General features: G+C 39.6%; 1 pseudogene; it reads right to left on the bottom strand.

Annotated features, from left to right (window-relative positions):
• Positions 1–2,352: 2,352 nt before the first annotated feature.
• Positions 2,353–3,714, bottom strand: LOC101617272 (annotated as a pseudogene).
• Positions 3,715–7,737: the final 4,023 nt, after the last annotated feature.

Here is a 7,737-nt window from a genome sequence, read left to right as displayed (position 1 = left end):
AGAGTGAGACCCTACTGTGAAAAACCAAAAAAAAAAAAAAAAAATAGAATAAATAACTTATTAAGTTATAGTGAACACAAGGATAGTGTGCCCTATGAATGCCTATGAAGTGAAAATTCAAATGCTAAAAAAAGTAAAACTCTCTAACTGCCTGGAGCTTGGAACTCATTTGCTGGAACACCTGCCTGGCACGGGCGAGCCCCAGCACTGCGAGTGAGGGAGCCCCTATGAGTCCAGCCTGATGAAAAGGTGACTATAATTTCAGCAATTAAAAAGTTGGGACAGCATGGGGGCGCACGCCTTTATTCCCAGCACTTGGCAGACAGAAGTAGGAGGATCGCCGTGAGTTCGAGGCCACCCTGAGAGTACATAGTGAATTCCAGGTCAGCCTGGGCTAGAGTGAGACCCTACCTCGGAAAAAAAAAAAAAAAAGTTCTGACAGAAGGATCACAAGTTTGACACTGTAACTGCTACAGGAAACTTGAGAAAAATGCTTCAAATTATAGGCAAAGACAGCAGCAGCCTTTTGTTGAAAAGAACAGCCTAGGAAATAATCCTAAGGAATGACAAATAGCATATTACTAGAAATTAACTAGAAGTTTCTCACAGCAGAGGAAACGACCAGGCTGGAGAAATGGCTGAGCAGTGAAAGGCGTGCAGAGCCTGACAGCTGGATTCGATTCCCCAGTGCCCACAAACAGCCAGCTGCAGAGTGGCACGCACCTGGAGTTCACTGGCAGTGCCTAGAGGCCTGGAGTGCCCGTTCTCATTCTCTCTCACGTCCTCTCTTATAAGTAAGTAAGAGCATGAAGAAATGGAAAGAAAATAATCACCAGAGTGAAGAGACAGCAGACAGCATGGGGAAGGCTTTGCCATCTTTTCTTCAGAGAGGGGTCAATATCTAAAATATATAAAGAACTGTAAAAGTAAAAGACCCCCCCCCAACAATCTTCAAACTAGTCAGTGGGCTAAAGAACTAAATAGGAATTTCTCACAAGAAGAAACACAAATAGAGATATTTCTGAGTGTTCGGAAATCCTCAGCCACCAAGGCAGTGCAAATTAAAACTATGTTAAGCTCCATCTCAACCTAGTCAGAATTTCTTAATTGGTCAATAAAATAACAAGAACTTTTCCCATTACAAAAAATTGTAAACAAATAAAACCCAGTTGGTATTTATTACATAATATTTTTAAAACATTAGATAGTGTAAGTGAATAAAATAACATGCATGCTCTTATACCTACATTTAATCAAGTCATTTAAAAAAATTTATGGGTAGCCGGGTGTGGTGGTGCACACCTTGAAGCCCAGCACTCAGGAGCAGAGGTAGGAGGATTGCCATGAGTTCGAGGCCACCCTGAGACAACATGGTGAATTCTAGGTCAGCCTGGGCTAGAGTGAGACCCCCAACTCAAAAACAAAAACAAAAACAAAAACTTCATGTGTAACTTATTAGTATAATTGTGTGCATACACATTAATATAGGAATTAAATATCAACCACTATAAATATGCATTTATATATGTATGTATATATATGTATATATAAATATATATATATATATATAAATTTTTACCTAGTTCTCAGTAGTAAGAGTAGAAATTGTGTTACAGAAAAAACAATGAAATTAATCCCAGCTGTATTCTAGAAATACACTTTGATATTGCACCCCACAAAACTATTCACGCTACTCATTTTTATTTCTAGCATTTCATGACTAAGCATTTATTACACTGTTCAAGAATAAAAGCTATCGCAGTGGTACTTCATAAGCCATATCTTTGTTTTAAATGCAACATATGCTCGCTCATAAACTCTTAGTATTTTAAAATACACAATCTCTCCACAAGAAAATATTCAGCTAAAGATAAAAGATAACTTTTTATAAAATTGTGGGGCAAGCCCAAAAGACTGGCCTTTTTTTTTTTTTTCAAGGTAGGGTCTCACTCTAGCCCAGGCTGACCTGGAATTCACATGGAGTCTCAGGGTGGCCTCAAACTCATGCGATCCTCCTACCTCTGCCTCTCCAGTGCTGGGATTAAAGGCGTGCACCGCCACGCCCAGCTGGCCTTTTTTTTCTTAATGTGTATGAGAGAGAGAGAGAGAGAGAATTGGCATGCCAGAGCCTTCAGCCACTGCAATTGAACTGCAACATGTGCGCCCTCTTGTGTGCATGTGCAACCTTGCACACTTACATGCTTGCACACTTACATGCTTGTTTCAGTGTACAACTGTCTTACATGGGATGTGGAGAGGAGAACATGAGTCCTCATGCTTCACAGGCAAGCGCCTGAAATGCTAAGCCATCTTTCCAGCCCCATAATAGATAACTTTTAATGTAATTAAATGTTACAAGATGTTTAAATTAAGCTCATCCTCGAGGTTTTCACAGGACAATGTACGGAAGTCGGCAAGCTTCCTGTACAGAGCGGGACGATCCTTCCTCTGGGCCAGTTGTTCAATAGCACGCAGGCAGTCTTCCACTCATCCCGGAAGCCTTCCGCCAGCTGTTCCTGCAGCACGCTTATTTCTGTCTGGTTTGTCAGCTCTTATGCTGTCAGGCATTTTCTCATCCTAGCAAGATCTCTTTGCTTTTTCTTATATGGGCTAATTAGTCTTCCTTTAATATCCAGCCTGTAGCTTCTGTATTGTTCAGCATCACTCCCGTCACTTACCAGCAGCTGGAGAATTTCATAAGCCTGACGAGCATGCTTCTTATTTATGCTGAATTTCTGCTGTGCTTGTATTGCCATATCTTCATTAAATCCTTGCATTAATTTTCCCCAGGAAACACCGGGCAAATCTTGACAAAACTTCACACGTACATAGTCTCTTAATTTCGCATACCTTTTGGATGGGTCTTCCGCTGTAATATCAAGAACTGAAGGACATGCAATCTGATATCTATGAACTGTTTCATGAAGTTGAGCACCATGGCCTTGACCTTTAAATGGAGTCAAAATCAGCCTCTGACTTACATGTGACTGGGTTTTGTCTGGGTGCACATAATAATTATAGACTGTCATCTAGCCTACGGTCACAAAGAGCATAGCTCCATCCTTATTCTCAAATGCTAGAAATTAGTGCCGTCTTTCATCATCCATGTCAATAAAGCTAGCAGTTTCAATAAACCATATCAAAAAGTCTGAAGCCTTTCATGATATTCTCACAAACCTCTACATATCATGTCAGCCTTGTACATCTAAAAAGCAAAGAGGTTTTCTTCTCCTGTTGGACTGAGAGCTGAGTAGGTGTGGAGTAGGGTTCTAAAACATTTGAAAGCAACTTCTTTTTTTTTTTTCAGCAAAGAAAGGAAATAATTTGTGTTTGTGCAAAACCCAGTTGGAATGACTTGTCTGAGTTTTGCCTTCAACATCCTCTGACTCCACACAGTCAAAGTTCTCATCAACTTTAGGTACATATTCGACCTGGAATAGTGTTGCTAGGTTACCAGCCATATAGTACAAAAGTGTCTTCAGACCTTTGTAACCAAAAGCGGTTTCACCATCTCCAAAGAGCTGACAGGTATGTTCAGGGAAGAAAGTTCCAATGTCATTCTCAAAATCTTCAGGAAAATGAGCGAATTTCAGTTCAAATGCTGCTGGTGTTACATGTGTACTCTGCCAGTTTCTTCTCCACTGCACTCTTATATTCTACCAAAACTTTCTCCATAGACCCAAATCCCACCTTTCCTGAGCTGTGGGCACCCATGTCATGTTATGCTGTCTGCAGCTTTGATAATCTTGACTTATTGTTTTTCCTTCTTACTTTATATCTCATCAGCTTACTAATTAAAACTTGGTTTTTTTTTTAAGTTAGCCATTTGGTTTAGGCTTTAAAAGTGAATAAATGAACTATAATTTTACAAAGTAGAAAATCAAAATATATGTTGCTTCTAGATCATCATTTTCAAGTATGAGTTGGCAATGAAGGTTGTTTAATTAAAAGCTTTGTCCTGTTTTTCTTACCTGGTACATGCATAACGCAGGGCCCAACATATATCCTAATGTTCTGAGTTATGAGTGAATCAAGATTTTATAATTGGACCTGCAATGAGCTTCCTAACTCTTTTTCCAGAATGTTAGAATACCAGTTGCTCAGCAAGCTATAAAAAGGACCTTTCAGAAATCCTTCCAACTCAATACCTCCTTTGTACCAGATGTAGTGACTTATTTCCACTCCATTTAGAGAAGTAAGTTCTTAATGCTGTCCGCAATATTCTGCTTCAAAGCATGGCAAGCTGCGTTGTTTGATGGATGTCAGGAGCCTATTAAACATAATCTCACAGTCATGTATTTACTATGGAAGCATGTGAATCACTCAAATAGTTCCAAAAAACCAAATTCTCCTGTGAATAATATCTGAATTTTATCAGTGCTTTAAGCAGACCTAGCCTGACTTAGCATACAGAAGTACAGACGCCTCATGACTTGCTGTCCGTGGATAGGAGACCTTGTCGTAGGTGGTGTTCGCTGTAATAAAACATGCACTTTGGGACACACAAGGGCCTTAAGGACTCAAATAAGGAAGAGATCTGTTCTAAAAATTTTCTAATTTAATGATCCTTTCAGATATTAAGGTATGGAAAAAAAAGACTAATGCCAGATTGTACATAGACATATCCCTCCCACAGCAAAATAGAGGTTATTCCAATGAAAGTACAGATTTTAGCACTTGGTGATAGAAAAAATAAGCAATAAATTATTGTAATGCAATATTTAAGCTGCTCGTGTTTTCTTTAAGATTGGCCTTGGTCTTTTGCAGGGTCAAGGAAGAACAAATGCTTCATCAATAGTACTGGTTGAGTGCATGAGCACATGGACTCCAGGAACACAGGGAATTTAAGACTTTCAGTGGGAAAACGTTATTCTTGTTGCTCTTTCCTCTCCTCTGTCCAAGTCATGCCTTACAATATAATCCGTGGTTTCCAGTGTGCTCACTTGAGAAAACGTTGCCAGAATTCTGAGAGTTACTTAGAGCTACTAAAACACATATAAGGCTGAAGGTGAATAGGCAAGCTCATGTAAAGAGCTCACCTCAGTGGCATTGGCTCCATCTCCAGCATCACATAACTGGATGTGACACACACCTGCAACCTCACCACTCAGGAGAGGCAGGAGGATGAGAAAGACAAGATCCCACTCAGCTATCCGCTGAGTCTGAGACAAGTCTGGGCTACATGTTTCCCTGTCTCAAGAAATAATAGATGCCTTTAGAGACACATGGAGTTCAGACCTGGCTTTGCTGCTTGATAACTTTGCTTGATGTTTTATAAGGAAGTGGAAAGAGAGTTGGGCTAGAAATGGAAGGACCCAGATTCTTTCTCGGCTCTACTAACTGTTAACACAGAAGTTATTGATCCTTTCTACGTCTTTATTTCCCCATTTGTTATTTTTAAAAAAATATAAGGATAGAGCTAGGTTTAGTGGTGCATACCTTTACTCCCAGTGCTCAGGAGGCAGAAGTAAGAGGATCACTGTGAATTCAAGGCCAGCCTTGGACTGTATAGTGAAAATGAGTTCAGCCTGAGCTAGAGTGAGGCCTTAGCTCAAAAGAAGAAGAAGGAAGAGGAAGAGGAAAGAGGATAGAAACTATAGTGCCTGTTCTGTTTTCTTGTCTGTGAACAACACTCCATATCCAGCAAATATGCCCATATTCCGAAGCTCTTCTCCCAGATTCCCCTTTACACCGGGCCTTACCCAAGCCCATGTGTAAGATAAGGATGTTCCTGTCAGACTAGCCCTCCTTCAATCTCATGAGAAACAGAAAGTAGGTACGACAAGAGAAGACACTCTCCACATCATGCTAGTGTCAAAACACGAAGTGTACAGAGCAAAGAAAGCACACCAAAAGCTGCAAGAGCTCCCTCTTGGTATCTGCCTCTCCTGAGCCTCCAGGTCCCTGCTGTGGTTCGCCCCTTCCCACATGGGCTCTCTACACCTTCCTGCCTTCCACATGGTGAGAGCTCCTGGTGCTTTTCTTCTCTTAATCTACTAAAGTCTTTTTAAGTCTTAAAAAAAAATGGCTGTAATACAGAAACACCACACATGGATGTAGGCCCACCAAGACAATAGTAGATTTCTCAACAGAAACTTCAAAATCCAGAAGAGCGTGGAAGGATGTATTTCAGCTCTGAAAGACAACTGCCAAGCCAGTACTATACCCAGCAAAACTATCTAATAATTGAAGGGGAAAGAAAAACATTCCTTGATTTAAGAAAAAAAAAAAAAAACAGCTTAAAGAATTCGTGATCACTAAACCAGCTCTACATAAGATTCTTGAAGGAACATTTTGGACAAAAGAGAAAGATAAACACATCCATCAGGTTATACAAAGAAAAATTCAGGGTCTAGGACGATGGCCTAGCAGTTAAAGGTATTTTCTTGAAGAGCCTGCTGGTTTCGGTTTGATTCCAAAGTACCCATGTAAAGCTGGACCTAAAGTGGTACATGTATCTTGCATTTATCTGAGACATCAAGAGATCAAACTTAAAAAGCTCAGGCCATGATGTGTTCACTGCCAAATTCTGCCAGACCTTTAAAGAAGAACTGACACCAGCACTTCACAAACTGCTCCACAAAATGGAAAAGGAATGAAGGCTACCAAACTCTTTATGAAGACAATATTACCCTGATAGCAAAACCAGATAAAGAAATAACAAAAGAGAAAATTGTAGAGCAATCCTCCTGATAAATATATATGTAAATATTCTCATAAACAAAATACAAGAATAAATGATAAAAAAACATTTGTGATGATCAAATTGGTCCCATTCCAGAGATACAAGGATGGTTCAACATATGCAAATCAATAAGTATAATAAATTTTATATATGGACTCAAAGTCAGAAATCATATGTTCATCTCAATAGGTATAGAAAAGACTTTATGATAAAAGCCAAAAAGAGAGACTAGAAATAGGACCATACCTCAATAATGGCTTCACATTGCAAACCAATAGCTAACATCATGCTTAACAGGGAAAACTCAAAGCATTTCTGTTATGATCAAGTGACAAGACAAAGGTGTCTATTTTTCTCACTCTTACTCAATATAGTTCTTGCAATTTTAGGTAGATCAATAAGAAGGAAATTAATGGAATACAAATAGGTAATGGAAATGCCAAGTATCCTTATATGCATATTATGTCATTCTACACATAAAAGACCATGTCATAGTCAGTTTCACATTGTTGGGATGGAGTTCCAACCAGACGCAGTTTGTGGGAAGAAGGTATTTATTTCAGGCTCACGGATCCAAGGCAGGTTTCATCAGTAGTGAAAGAAGCTGGCCTTCTTTCACAGATCCAAAGTGGAGAGATGTCACCAACAACCAGCACCAGAAAATAAGCAAAGGCCAAAAGCAAGTGAGCACAAAGCCAACAAGAACTCAAACTCCTCTCTCTCCACACCTTAGGCTGAGATCCATCTCTGCCTCCAGGGACACACCCCCCGTAGCAGGAATCTGCCTTCAAGGGGCTGAAGCTGCAAGTTTAATTTTAATAAAACACCTGAGTCAATGGGACCATACATTTACACTATCATGTTCAAACTACCACAGACCATAATGACTCCTCCAGAAAGCTCTTAGAGCTGAAGAACAGTTTTATAATAAAGTTGTAGGATATAAAATTGGTATACAAAAATCAGTATGCTTTGTGATACAATAATAAACATGTTGGGAAAGAAAGCAGGGTGAAAATCCAATCAATGTTGCCACTAATAAAAGAAAAAGA

Source organism: Jaculus jaculus, chromosome 12 (genome assembly GCF_020740685.1).
Source record: "Jaculus jaculus isolate mJacJac1 chromosome 12, mJacJac1.mat.Y.cur, whole genome shotgun sequence".
NCBI lineage: Eukaryota > Metazoa > Chordata > Mammalia > Rodentia > Dipodidae > Jaculus > Jaculus jaculus.
Note: the sequence above shows the minus strand (reverse complement) of the source record. Positions and strands in the feature narration are given on the sequence as shown.